We start from the raw sequence: 16,259 nt of genomic DNA, 5'->3' as shown, positions 1-16,259 counted from the left end.
AGTCAAGTATCTCAAATACATACACCTCAGCTTCACACAAGGAAATTGGAAAGCAATAACAAACAGTAAATACATCCATCATAGAGCATACTATCACATTACCTTGGTTGGTTTGAAAAGATCGAGAACAAATCATCATAACATCACATTCACAACCCCGAGCCTCTGGGGACAACCTAAACTGGTCAATGCTAAACCAACCCCATAACACTCAAACATAAACAATATATAGAAAACATCATAGTCTCACAATTGGTTTTGATTTGAAATATACAGTTGAGTTAAACAATAAGGTTTCAGTTTTCAGTGTTTATTTTCAAATAAAAAGTTTTATAGTTCAATTTAATTGATAATATACTATTGAGGTTTCCATTTCCAGTTGAACGTATGTTTTAAATAGATAAAACCCATAGTTCACCTTTACAAAGTAACCCGTTCCTAACTCCAAATGAAACACCTAATTACCCTTAATTGATCTTAAGTCAAAGTCCTAAAATAATATAAGGTAATAATTAAATTATTAATAATCCTTGTTGATTATAATAATCTGAGCTTCCATTAAAATCGATGTTATAATATTAAACTTGCTTACGCAAATATTCGATTTAATTAATCTTAATTAAGTCAAACTATAACTAAGATTAATTAATGATACATAAAGAATCATATTATATTTATTAATAATTTATTTATTTATAAAATTATTAATAAATAATAATTAAATTTCAATATAATTTAAAATTTAATAATTTTAAATTATCTAATAACAATATTAAATAAAGTAATTCTATTTAAAACGTTTTTTTTTTTAAACGATTTATAAAAAATTAAATCGTAATATTTTTATTTTTTTTTTAATATAAAACAAATCTCCATTTTCGATTTTAATAAAAGTATTAAATAATTAATTTTATTTTAAATAAGATTTATTTAATTTTATTAAAACTATATATATATATATATATATATTTTTTTTTTTTTTTAAAAAAAACTTAGAACTTTCAGTTTTACATTCAAAATCCTTACCTAAATAAATCTTAATTTCTAAATCAAGAAAACAAGGGTTCTAATAATTCATCCAGTCTCCATGGATACAGAAATTATTGACGAACAATTAATAAATTCACAATATTGAAAGCTTAAAACTTTCATCACAGAGAATTCGGATTTACAAATCCCAGACACGAAGAAGACAGGAAAGGATAATTGCATATTTAATCGATAATCAACAACACAAGACCCTACCTGATCCTGATGCTATTATGAAATCCCCAGGAACTGCAAGAGAATTCGCTCCTCTCAATAACCTTCTTCCCAAAATCTTTCTTTGGTATTTGCCTTCTGAAAATCGCTTCCAAAAGATGTCTCACCAAAATTTCCCGTCCAACTTCGTATATCCCAAAAATGAACCCCCAAAGTTGTGATAAACAATTTCTCCTCAATTCGAGGCACTAATTGTGCATTTACCCGAGAAGACTCTTTGCACAACTCAGTTAACTCCAAATTAACCTTTATTATCTTTTCTTATTCTTTTGCATTCAACTTTCATGCACATTAAGTTGAATTATTAAATAACTTTATCTAATATTCCACTTGACTTCTATTTTTAATCTTTATTACTTTTAATCTCATGCGCACTTTATGAAATTAAAGTAACATTATTATTTTCACTTATTTTATCTTTTAATAAATTTCTTTTATTTAATCTTATGCATAAGTCATGCGAACTAGAATCTTTTATTAAATAATTATATTTTCACTTTTTAAATTATTTTAGAAACTAAATTGATAAAATTATTTATTAACTCAAATAATAATAATATTTAGCATTTATTTAAAAATGAACTCTAAATATATTATTATTAAATTAATTAAATATTATCACGTTCTAAATTTAGACTTAAAGCTTTTATCTCCAAATTTAATTCCTTTCATTTAATTAATTTCTCAATTTAAATAAAAATAATAATTAAACATTAAAATGTCATAATAATCTTCTATTAAATTAAATCATTAATTAATCGTTTTAATTAATTTCTTTTATATTTAAACTCATGCCTAGATCATGCGATCTAGAAACCTTTAATAATTTCATATCTTTTCCACTTTTAATTTATTTAAGAAACTTTAATTGATAAAATATTTATTAATTCAATTAATAATAATATTTAGCATTTATTTAAAAATGAACTCTAAATATATATATTATTATTAAATTAAATAAATATTATCACATTCTAAAATTATACTTAAAACTTTTATTTCCAAATTTAATTCTTTTTATTTAATTAATTTCTCAATTAATTAAATATAATTAAATATTAAAATATCATAATAATTTTCTATTAAATTAAATCATTAATTAATCCTTTTAATTAAACTTAATTAATAGAAAATACATCAAGGACTCATACTACATATGAAAACCCATCATAGAAGAACACCTACTAAATCAAACAAAAAGGGTTATAATCACGAAATAACATCATTTGATGCATTCGGAGGGTACTTAACTCAGATACTTGTCCTAATTATCAATTAGGACAATTGGCTAAAGGGTTTAGGATTTGGACTTAAGAGTTTATCTCCCCTCTCTTACCATTGAGATAATGCGATAGGGTACGCTCATCCTGGCAATTCAGGGAAGTCGATACCCGGTACCTGCAACCTGCATAAAATTCATGCATGTACAGACACAATATTCTAAGCTAAACAGACAATGGCAGGAAGTGGTGCATCGTGTAGATCCCGACTAGCAGGTGACTACGACTCCCTTCCTTAACCACATCAGAAACACCATACATAAAGAAAACAAACACGCACACCATACACATGCAGTATGGTGTAAGTATCCATAAGAAAGCACGTGTGATAATAAACCATATAACTAATCATCATTGATAATTGAAAACATTGAATAATCATCATACATGCATGAAATATAGAGTACCAAGTCATCTCATCATATAATAAATTGAGTGTAAAACAACATCTGATAATCTCTAAAATAATAATACTAATCATCAAACATAAATTGGCCTAAAAGAGTTTGGCAATGATGACAGAAATTCGACTTAGGGGTAGGCACTACAGTAGATTCCTGGATCTACAATGAAATGATGTGTTTGAAGAAAAAGGTTGAAAGTCTTCAACATAACCTAGATACTATCAATGTCAAACTTAGCCAACTGGAAGGGCATATGGGAGACATCCCTAATAAACTTAAAAACTATGAGTAGAACCTCAGAATGCTAATCAAGGAGAGTGGCACTAAGATGGAACAGGTCACCTCGAGTATTTGTGTGGCCGTTGCAAGCCTAGGAAAAAGGGCTAATGAAGATATCACTTCGACTGAGGGTCCGAGCAAAAGAACAAGGCAGAGCTCGAGGAAGAGTGCAATAAAAGTTGTTGCTACTTCGACTGCTGACACCATTCAAGAGACTACTGCAATTGGTAAGGAAGCTGCTAAAATGATCTTGGAGCTGCAATAGTGGCTCTGGGTCGGGTTCCCTGGTTTAGTTTCTGTCTGTTCTGGTTGCTGGTTGGGGTCTTTGGTCCTAGTTTTTGGTTTCTTTCGTTTTGACTGTTTGTGGTTCCAGGTCCCTATAAAACCTGGTTAGTTTGTTCTTGGACTTTTCTTGTGGTTTCAGGTCCCTGTAAAACCTGATTTTGATACTGTGCTTCAGTTTGTTGAAGGTTTCTATTACTTGGTTGGACTTTATTTCTTTATCTTTCTACTTTTTGTAAAAGGGTTTCGGGGTCCCTTCAAAACCTGCTTTTACCGTAATCTAAAACTTACAATAAATAAGTTGCAGCTGAAAACTACAAAAGAAGACTAAAGTCTAACATAAATAGTTCACAATAAGTATACAACAACTGATAAATACAAAATAACAACTAACAATATGTATACATTTAAACAACAACTGGCAATGCATATACAACTAATAAATACAAAACAATAGTTGAAAGTCGCAAAACAAGATTAGTACAATTATGGCTATTGGAAAGAAGATCATAGACAATTCACCATTATAACCTTCCTTTTATTGAGTAGAAGTATAACTTGGTGCTTAAATTGCTAGATTTGGAAATCAATTTTTAAATTCTTCTCGACCTCAGCCTAACACCACTAGCAATAAAATTACCATGTAACCCCATACCAAGAAGGGCTTCCCTCTAATACCATGCTTTTGAATTCAATTAAAGATAAGGAAAATTATGGTCTTAAAAAAAAATTACTAGAGTTGAGAAAAGCAATTTCATATATATAAAACAATAGCTTTTATAATTAAGAAGTGACATGTTAAAATGTAACAATTAATATACAGTAATTTTGAAAGCATATTAGAAAAAATGTGTCCTTACATTTTAGCTCTAAGAATTCTTCCCATAAGATGGGAATTTCTTTTATATTTTTTTTCTGGTCTAATTCTACATAACATTATTCAATTTTTAAGCACCATCTATTGAAGGGTTTAGGTAGTGTACCTTCATGCGACTACAAGCTTCACTTGTTGAATCTATTAACCTACCTAGTTACATTTTCTATATTTTGTAGGCACAGATATTTTCAGCCTCAATTGTAGAGGGAATGGCCATGATGATACCTATTTTTTCGAAGGTATTGTCATACCATCATGGTGTTCCACAATCATGCGTTCCATATAAAACTTTTTAAAGGGCTCTAAGAATTGTGAAATGTTTGTAGGTCTATTGTGGAAACTCATTGTGGGGTGTTCAGAGAAATTCTTTGGAATGAGGGGGGAGGCTCTATGAAGGATTGGCTATGAAATGTCTCACTTCCTTATATAAAGTTAAATGTTTTGTATAAGGGGAGGTGAGTGTATTTATATTCTTCACAATTTACTAAGATGTTTATTAAGAAAACTGGATAAGAGAAACAATTTCAATGGTCTAACAATGCTTGGTTGTACTTTACTTAGTTCTTGGTTTCTTTATCATCATAAGAGGTTTAAGCACATTTATTGTGAAATGCCATAGGCCTATTCTCTCATAGCTTGGAGAAGTCATGTTTTGTAACATTTAATATTTCAAAGTAATTCCAATTGTTTTATACCTATCAACATGAAAGAATAGAAGATGATACATTCCTCTTACTTTTAAAATTGTTAAGCGTAATTTATGTTAATATTTTCTTCATTTGGTCTTATTTTATGTAAATATGCTTCTATCCAGTCTATCTCACACTTCTCAACCTAAAAGCACAACCGATGTTACTTGGCCACTAAAAGATCAACACTTGTGTTTTCTTAATTCTGATAGTAGACTTGTTTCTCAACTACATTAGCTTGTCTAACTTGAATACATACAGATGATTTGATTCCTTTGAATATCTTTAGTAGAATTAATGTTTTCCCATCATGTAATGGTTTAATCTGACGTTGTTGTATTATCTTTTTGAAACATTTAAATGATAATTTCTCTTCATACAAGCTAGAGAAGAATGCGAGCGCTTTAGCATCTTATTTGTATCATAGGAACAATAGTCTTTGTACCATGTAATAGTCTAGGTCAAATGAGGATATAAATAAGATCATTATTTGTATCACATTCTTTTTCACATTGCAGAGGTCTTTAGTTTTCTGTACAAAAGTTTTATGGTGCAAAATATGGACGATTATGAAGAGAGCTGAGACTAGTTTATTTCGATTCAAGTCTCATCTAATGTAATTCTTTATGGTGGAAATTATTGTTGTGTTTGTGAGTGGTGGCTGAAAGTTGAAACTCTGATTTAGGGTATCCAGCAGGTGTTAAAAATTGAATATCTTTTAATCGAACCGTGGGAAATTCCTTTTGATGATTCCAATGTTACAGAGGTAGGGGATCAAGCTTGTCATGCTTTTGTTGATGCCCAGTTCCACTCTGTCGTGGAGTTTGACCTTGAAACTAAGACTGGTTTGAGGAATTTACAGGCATGATAAAAACCAATTGATGCAGGCGGCCAAAAATGATGTATTTGTTCATTTTTTGATGAGATGCAACTGTTGGGGTGCTTTGTTGATGAGTTGTATGAATATTTAGAGGGGATGCTTTGGAAAATAGGCCTAGTTGGCCCTTAGGAAACTGGAATCAGCAAGTTTTGATCAAGTTGGTCCAAAACACCACATCTCAAGTTTGATGTATGTTAAATGTCTCCCAAATGGGTACCTAAAAATGTTAAGTTTGTCTATCAGAGTTCATCATGTCAGGAGTTATGGGCCAAAATCTCCATAATGAGGGCTACTAACATGTATGGCTATTTGTAAGGGAAGTCTGGTTCAGCCACTTTGTGGATAGTTATTGAGTGTTCTCATCTTTTGAGAGGCATCATCATTATCCATGGGTTCCTGATTAAGCCTAGCAATCTGGACCGATTTCATGTTTACTTGTGCTAGTGGGATTGTTTGATTGCACTTTATTATTTGAGTTTACTTAGGGAAGTTATTTATTTACTCAGGTAGGATAGAACTAGCACTTGCACCTGATGGAGCAAGGGACACGCTGATAGTAAAAAATAGTACAAGTCCATAAAATGATTACATACATATTTGTTTTTCCTAGACATTTAATTAATCTAAAAGGAAACTTGAAGTTCAAACAAATACAATAATCATTGTAAATTTGAAACATAAAACTAAAAGAAATGTAGAAGAGGAAAAAATAAATAAAGATACTTAAATTGGTACATGTTTTTCCCTCAAAGTAAACTATTTTTAAAGAAAAATAGTAGAAGCTTTTAAACACATTTTTGTTTGCATGTTTTATATATTGTATGCATTACAAGGTAATGGATTATTTTTATTTGGAACAAGAACAAATGGATTTTAAGAAGAAATTTCAATTGGTAATACAACTCCTTCTCATGAAAACATGATTTGCATAGCCACAAGGGGCATTTTCTCACCATACTTATAGCACAACAACTTTATTCATTAGGGAAAGAGGATATTGAATTGCATAAATGTAGCCAATAAAAAAGTGACGAGTACACACACACACACACATATTAATGAAAAGTATAAGATTTTGTACCTTTCTACACTACAATGAGAGTCTTCTTTTTCCTTGACAATTGTATATGGATTGTTTTTCATTATTAAATATCAATCAAAGGAGATCAGTTGTCCTACATGAACATTTTCTAGTGATTTAACTCTTGAACTAATATCAATTGTTGTTTCCTAAAGTGTCAATCCTTGCAATTTATGTATGGTGAGTATTGATGACATGGATAGTGGTATTTTTCTATGATTACCTAGGGATATATGCGTTATAGCTTAATGTTTTTAGTGATCTTGATTTCAAGGTAGGCTGTTGTAATTCTCAAATCAAACAACCACATATAGCTGTAGTTCTAGGGGTTGTAAACTAGGTGTGTACACAATATCTACCACCTCCCCAAGTGATCCATTTACAAGACCTATTTGAATCAAGAGGTTTGTTGTAAACATTATTTGTTGGCCTCTACAAAGAAAGAGTTCTTTTGGAAGTAAATCAACATCATTATCATTATTTGCCCCACTAGATTGTTTATGGAGTAAAGGTGCTTTGATGGGTCAAATTTACTTTATTAAAAAATACAATGTGTTGTTTCTACACTACATTTGTAATTGCCAATCTTGTTCAATCAATTATACATTGTGCATGTTTTGCTACATGCGACGAAAGTCAATGATTTGTGTTGGAGTGTCACCTTGTTGGCGAAATATTGTTGTCTATGTGATAAGTGTTGTGAATTTCTCCCAAAGGTATATATACCCTATAAAGGTATATATTGTTATTAAATGTTATATGGCAATTTAAGTTATTTAAGATTATTTAAAATATTGGTTTAATGTTCAATGTGTCTATTGTATCTAAGACTTGCAAGTGTACATATAGGAATCCATACACATTATGAGTTCGAATGAGGGCTGAAAATTGACTCTAAAAATTTACCAATTATAAAGTGGGTATCTTTAAAATTACCATCATAATCTCATATGTCTTCTCAACTTTCTGCCTATACATTTTTGTCTATTTCCAGACAACATTAACATAGTAAACTTTAATTTCTTTGCTAGTATTTTGACAAATCTCAAAGACATAGGTATACCATTTTCTTACCAAATTCAAAATAAATTACATATTACCATTCTACACTTGATGCAATTTCACTTATTTTGATGCATGTTATACCCAATGGATGAAAAGGATTTTACAGAACTATGTCTAATTATATCTTTTGTAAAACACAAGAAATAATTGTCATGTTTTTTGATGAAAATTTAAGAATATTTTTTCAAGTGGAATTCATATTTACTTGATTAGAAAATAATAGTCACTTATACCCTCCTTTTTGCACACCATCTTGGTGCATTTATGCATACAAAACAAATGTGGTTCTCATTGTATATTTTGATCTCAATATTGATATAAAGGTATGTTACTCATAGCTATGTAAACGTACTTGTAATTCAAGTAAATTGAAATTATATTAGTTGTTCAAGTTTCACATGCTTGGATAAGTTTAATCCATTTAAACCTTCACAATTCATGTATTGAAAAAGACAAAATATCAAACCCAACACATTATACACAACTAGATGAGAAGCAATTAGCAAGGGTCTAACCACTATCAAAGAAAAATAAATATTTTCTATTTGATGGTTCATGCTTTCTATTTTGTATCTACTATCAATCATCAAGTCCAAATCAATTAGCAAGGGTCTAACCATTGTCAAAGCCAAATAAAAATAAAAATCTATTAGATAGTTCATGCTTGTTATTTCCTATCTACTATCAGTCCTAAAGTACAAAAAAGTTGTGTGAGCAATTTAAATATTACCAGTGTTGATCTCATAGAAACAATTTATTCATTTCTAACAAACTTGATCCAAGTACTTTATGGTTTAGATAGGTCAGAAGATGCAATCAGGGCTTTTGAGCAAGTAAAGACACTAATAAAAAGCGTTGGATGTATTAGGTTGATTGCTTGAAATATCATAAAACAATGAAATCTTTTAGTGGTTCCTATCAAACCCTAGAAAGTGTCTAAACATCATAACATTGTTGAGAATATACACAAGTATCAAACTATTTGGAAAGGTCACATTTTGTAGCTTGTAAGATTACATTGATGGATTTTCTGGTTTGAGCTTTTGATAGTGTATTTGCACGATGTGAAAATTTTATAATCTCGTTTGCTTTGATAGTCTAAGGGCCCGTTTGGTTGTTGGAATAGGAATAGAAAATTTGGAATACGTTTTCTATTTTTTGTTTGGTTCATTCGTTGGAATAGGGAATAGGAATACATATTCCCATTTTGCCTCTAAAATGAGCTTATACCCATTCCAAAAAATAGTTGTAATTGGAATAGTCATTCCCATTCCCAATATTACATTTTTATTCTCCATTCCTATGCCTGCAACCAAACGAGCCCTAATCTCAACAAATAAACTTACTTTACATTGTACTTTCAAGAAGTTCCTGTTAATACATGTTTTAACGTTAATTGTTAACTCCGATATTATTAATTAATGAATCTTTAATAAAAGAAGAATTAAATAAAAATATTGAACTAAAAGACATCTTTTAATTGATGGAACTTTGTTTCAATACTATTTATGGAAAGCTACTAAGCATCATTAGTAATCTAATTTAAATATAAAGAAAGACATCCAGATATTGTCATAAAAAATTTTAATTTTCCATTTCGAACACGAAAGGTTTAGTAATGACCACGTTTTTTCCACATATTGATTCTATTTCCTTCCATTAAAGACCCCATTAAATAAAGCTCAATGAAATACCCACACCAAGAACCCTATGGCAAAAATGGCTAAAAACTGCTTATAGCTCAATTTAAGAGCTTTAACTTCAAACTAGAACTTAAAGCAGATGATCCAAACTAGCAAGACCGATGGCGTCGCTCCAGGCAGGATGAGAACTGCCATCAATATCACCAAGAGTATTCCCTTCAGCTTCTTCTCCAACCACTTCTTTGCAATCTGGACATTTTGACTGTTGCATTGGACCGCCGCATTCCTCGACAACATAGTAATGGCCATTTGGGCATTTATACCGGTGCCCTTTTCCTGCCACTTCCCTCGTCATAACATTCACCACCTCTTCTACATCCCCACTCTCCATGTTTCTTTTGATTTCTTCAGTTTTTGCATCACCAGGATTTTGTTCCAGAATAATTTCGCAAATCATCAACCCTGTTCTAAAGTCTAAGCAGGAATAACAAACTGACACCCACCACATCAATGACTCAATCGCTAACTCATTTTCAGCTATGATATTTCGATCATTGCTGCTGCCGAAGTTCACATTATTTTTGTTGGAAGTAAATTTTGAAAATAGATTTGGAAGCTTTTCTTGGATTCAAGCTTTATATGAACTGCGTTCTAATATGATGAACATATGCTCTCTGGCCCGCTCATAATCCCTTAGTCTATTGAGGGCTTTTGCCAGTCCCACATGGGCTTCAAGAGATCCTGGATTGAACCGGAATAATCTACTGAACTGTTGAATTGCTTTGTCATTAGATTTTTCCTTCATCTCCTTCACAATGTTTTAATACCGCAATGATTTTCTTATGGGTGTTCTACATTCAGGACTGCAAAGTGCAAACCATATCGCAAACAATATGAATATTAATCAAGAATTTACACGAAGTGTAAACCAAAACGAATCAAAAGACAAGTTTTAAATACAGAAATGTAAACTACAAAAAATTTAACTCACCATTGTTTAAGCTTAACAGCAACTGCACCAGCCTCAGCTTCAAGGACCCTTCCGTCCATATTCATCCATGTATCAAGGTCGCTTACTTCAAATACATGCTCACAGTCTATAAGCTGAACGAATCTATACATCAACATGCTCGGGATTGCAGGTCCTGCAAAACTTGGGACAGGCTTTCCCGCAAAGGCCTATACATGGGTGTCCATAACTTAGAATTTCCTGGCATGGCTCATCACACAGATCTCTTGAGCAGATCTCATGGCAAAGACAATCACAAGTATAATGTTGGCAATTCCATTCTCATTTCTCCTTGCAGGGAATACATAGTGTTCCACATAGACGAGTACAACAACTGTGCAAGCACCATTTCTCACAAGGATGCATGCACGGGGGACAGGTTTCTGAACAACCAGCCATGCATTGGTGACCACAAGACAGGTCCCTGGAGCATCTTTCCTTGCAGGGAATGTGAGAAGTGCCTTTCTTACATGTCCCACAAGTACCTCTGCACATATGCTCACAACCAGAACTTAGAACCTTACCACAAGGCTCTTCAGAGGAGAAATTAGCAGGGTCTTGGTAGCAAGGCAATGTTGCCTTATGACCACAAGGCAAATCCTTCATAACTAAATTCATACACGCTGAGCAGAGGCGTCCACATTTTGTTGGGCACAGATGTCCGCAATCAAAAATAACATCACAAGGCTCAATGCAGAGGGCGTTCTCCGCAGGACGAGAGCAATGGAGAACTAATTGATGACCACATTTAGGAAGAACTTTGGGTACTGGAACCCTACATGGAGGGCAATCTTCAGGGAAGTGACAAATCAGCGTACACTGATGACCGCATGAGTTTTTAAATTTGTTTGGACATGGCTTTGGGCAAATTATCCTATCATGATTTGAGGGGTGGCACCTCCTTGTACAAGCATGCCCACACTTCATCTGATATTTACAAGGCCGGCTACAACCTCCATCTTCCACTACCCTGAAATCTTCAGCTCTTAAAACTTTTGTTTCTAGTTGGGGATGGTTTTGTCAAGCTAGTGAAAGAGCAGGTCCAATGGATTTGGCAGTCGCCAACTTCTGAATAACTGATTCCCATAGATCACTTTTAGAGGCTAAGAGCTCTGCATTCCCAAAGATAAATAGCCCCATTTTGGCTCTTGACAGTGCCACACATACTCTGGTTGATACTTTCAGAAATCCAATATTTCCCTTGGACCCTCCCACCCCAAACATTTTATTGCTCCTTACCAGAGATAATATGATAATTTTGCATTCCTCTTCCTCGTAGTTATCCACAGAACAAACTCGTGGACTCTTCAATGTTTCAGGGCCCATCCTCTTTATTTTAGTCCGACTAAGAATACGGTCCTTGGGATTTTTCTGAATCTCGCTCATCTGACCTTTATACATGGTCAGAATTGTTATGTCGCTGTTTTCATAACCTTGTTCTAGGAGATAATGGCAAAATTCTACAATCAGCCATGCTTCCTTCACATTTACCTTGTTGCTGGTCTTGCTTGTCTCTGACTCCATAGCTTTATGATCCAAGAAAAAGACATTGTTCTAAATGCCTTTAATATTCTCAAAATTCTTTACGCTCTCATGATCCAGATAACAACCATGTGGGATTCAATTTCAACGGCGCTAAATCAAAGAAGCTAAATAACATCACTGCGGTGAAAGTGCAAGTGCAAATGCCTAGAAATCTGTTCAATGCTGTAGCTAATCAGAAGTATCTTCCTTAAAGACAATCCATCTGAAGATTTCAGCAATAGAGGATTTCAGCGATCATGCAGAGATTCGTTGAGATCTTTCTAGCTTTAATGTGGTAGATTTTATATGAGATTGCACAGGGATCTTCATTTATTGTTCGATGAGCAGTTTTCAACTGAGCCTAAAACATTCAATGGTATCTGGTTTGAACGGACAAGTTTTTGGTAAAATGCTCACCTATAATAGCCTATCGGCTAATAATTGAGTACGTGCAAATTCCTTCTTTCATGAGACATTTTTTTTTAATTTGGAAATGTTTTGCAGCAAGTACTTGATTTTTGGCTTGTTTGCCTCATAACTAATTTTTGGCTATATAACGTAATTCTTTCCTATCATTGAATAGTCAATCAATCAATTTTCTCAATACTAGATTTTAATCAATAATTACATTTTGGTGATCTGTAGGTTTGCATGTAGCCTTCTAATCTTTTGTTGTCACCTAGTCACCTAGATCTAGGCTCGCATTATACTATAATTAAATATTTACACAAACGAGGATAAAATACGAAAATAAGATCTATATGACAGCCTTCAAACTTGTATCTTCGTGTTCATATGCATGGCGAATTTGTTCAACCAATAACTGTCTTTGGGAGTCACCAGAATTCTGTACTTTATGGGTATCAGTTTCCACCAAGTGAATGGATGATACTCCCTTAGGCAAATACTTATAGTATGATTTGAAATAAATATAAATTTTATAACTTCAAAATGATCTAATTATTCTTATAGAATGAACATCTTATTTTTTTTTTCTATTAGATATAAGATAATCAAAAAAGAGTCAAAAGTCACCAGAGTTGCATCACGAGAACAAACAAAGAGGCAAAGCCTCACAACAAAGGAGCCAAATCAGCTGTACAGAAAAAGAAAGGCAGGAAGGAACAACTATCTAACTGATAACATCATAGTGAATGTCGACCCAGGCCATCCAGCCTAAGGGACCTTCCATCCAAACAATATTTTTGTGTTCTTGTATCTGCATTAGCATAGCTAGCTCATCTTTTCTGGCATTCCCATTATCTCTGATTTCTTTGTTCAGCTGGTTACACAAAAGCTCAAAGATACGTAAGTCATCCAACATCCTTCGCCACTGGTATCCATGCTTGAGCTCATAGTAGTAAAAGGTAGCATGCTCATCACGGAGGAACCTCCGCATCTTATCCCACTCAATCACCATAGTGGCCTGCACCTGCAAGGATATTTTAATGCCCTATTTGGAGGATGGAATGCCCTATAGAAAGAAGGAAACTGTTGAGAAAAAGATATAAACTTCTAATGGAAAAAACTGTGAAAGGAAAAGATTTCCTTTGTTGGGTTAGTGCCCTAATGCCTTAATAATCCCTTAGGTTGTTTTTGTCACCTATGTTGTCCTTTATTATGAACACTCAAAGCTGGATGAGAGAAGACAATGATCTGAGTACAATCATTGTAAATATAATTTGAGAGAAATATAGTCTGATGCCTATAGATTTCATGTGTTATACAGCTAAAAAGCCAAAAGGCTGAGACCAAGGCAATCAAATCAAACCCACAAAACCAATATCATTGCAATTTACATGAAAAAACTCTTTCAACGATAATAACAGAAATGGCCAGGAACTCTATCTGTGATCATGTGCATGCATGTGAAAACCTTCAAATATCAACCTGGGAATATGGATTCTGGAAAATATCTAGGAAATGTAGTTTTTGTTCCTTTATCTACCTTGGTAAGACCGATTTGTGCCCAATTAATGGTATTGGAAAGTATCAAGATGGTAGTAACTGGTAGAAGAGATTGAGGGAAAACTGTGAGTGCCTATAATTCTCATTCTAATTTTCTGTAGAGCTTACCGTGGCGATAAATTCTGGCACTTAAAATATGACATATTCTTGCCATTTCTCATTACATACAACTCAGGTTCAGTGGATTTATGACTTTTAGCCTTAAAGCCAGTTTGTGAACTTCTTCGAAAGATCACCAACCATAAACTCACCTAATGCTGCAATGCGTAGTCCTTGTTTGCAACATGTTCGGAACTTGCTCCCTAAATATCCTATATTGTCGTCTAAATCGCCATATGTCTGAGCCTGTCGCCGGGTAAGAAAATGTGCTTGAAGGAGCCTTCTTCACACATGCATATTGGAGACCCCTAGCCTTTGTGTAAGCAGTGCCTATAACAAAATCTTTGCAAAGGATTCACTTATTGAAGTAACTTCTTGAAGGAAAATCATATTCTTTGTTCATCTTGTGTCCCTTCACAATGAAAAAGGACATTTCAAAATTTGCATTGAATAATAACATCCTTCCCATGCAGCCATTATTGTTGAGCAAAACTTTCTTGATTTCTTGGAAAATATGCTTTCTGCATGGATTCATTTAGATAGGCTGCGTTAGCTGCAAAGTTATCTTGAGGGATGACATTCCCCTGTGGCCTATTTGAGTGTTTTCAATCTTCAGTAAGTCCTCTCAGCATGGAGACATGATGGGACTTCCATCTATCTCGGCCTGAAGGTCATTGATATTTTTCTTAGGTGGTTTTTTGGTATTTCATTAATTAGAATATTTAATATTTGTTTTGCCTGGCATTTAACACACCAAATATAAAATTGGAGATAAATGATCACTGTTTTCCATGACATGTGCAGTATAGGATTAATTTTATATATGAACTTTCTATTTGGTACCACCAAACATGTAATTGTTTGATTGTGTAAACCAACCTTGACAGTCTGATTAGAAACTGGCACATGACAATTAGCCATCCATAGCTATTCAAGTGTATGTGGTTAAAGTTATAGAACTGATTTCTATTTTATGCACTTGCTGTATTTACTAGGTTATATTAGTGCCTTCTCAAATTAAGTTCTGCCACATCTATGAGAGGTCTGATTCTATGCACTTTGTATCAAGTTTCAACTATACTTACTGATAGCTTTATATTAGCAATGGAAGACATGAGATGAAGTTATGTTGCATTACAAGCTTTTTTCTGCATTGAAAGTTTTCTGTATTTTCTTCAAATTCATGTTAAAAGCACCAAGGAAAGACTTTTACATTAGTTAGCAAAACTTTTCATATCTCAACATATGCGTCTGAAATCAAGTATGCAACCAGGGAAACCCACTGAGAAAAAGTTTGATCTGTTGTCCAAGTCAGATTTATGGCCCAAGAACAAAGCTCAGTTAAATGATGGACCACAGGCTGTTAGAAGAGTAGAAGCACCTTTGGTTGATGCACTTAAAGCCTCTGCAGAACAAAATGTTGCCGCATTTCATTTTCCAGGTCATAACAGAGGTAGAGCAGCTCCTCAGTTATTGGCTGAGCTCATTGGAATGGATCCTTTTAAGCATGACTTACCTGAGCTTCCGCAACTTGATAACTTATTTGCTCCTGAGGGAGTGATTGCAGATGCTCAAGAAAAAGTTGCACAATTATTTGGAGCAGATGCAACATGGTTTCTTGTAGGAGGATCCACCTGTGGTATTCAGGCAGCTGTAATGGCTACATGCTCCCCAGGGGAGATCCTTATTCTTCCTAGAAACAGTCACATATCTGTAATCTCTGCCATAGTTTTGTCTGGGGCTTTACCATAATATCTTCTACCAGAGTATGATCCTGTCTGGGATCTCGCATATGGTATCCAGGCATTCAAAGTTAAGGGTGTGCTTGATGAATTGAGAGATGAAGGTAAGAGAGCAGCAGCAGTTTTAATCACATCACCAACGTACGTTGGGGTTTGCAGTGACTTGAGAGGGAT

At 33.5% G+C, this 16,259-nt stretch overlaps 1 pseudogene; it reads right to left on the bottom strand.

Moving 5' to 3' along the window:
* Positions 1-9,873: 9,873 nt before the first annotated feature.
* On the bottom strand, positions 9,874-13,696 carry LOC149530287 (uncharacterized; annotated as a pseudogene).
* Between the last annotated feature and the right edge of the window lie 2,563 nt (positions 13,697-16,259).

This window comes from Cupressus sempervirens, chromosome 11 (assembly GCF_028749045.1).
Source record: "Cupressus sempervirens isolate cs-2001-9-10 chromosome 11, ASM2874904v1, whole genome shotgun sequence".
NCBI lineage: Eukaryota > Viridiplantae > Streptophyta > Pinopsida > Cupressales > Cupressaceae > Cupressus > Cupressus sempervirens.
Note: the sequence above shows the minus strand (reverse complement) of the source record. Positions and strands in the feature narration are given on the sequence as shown.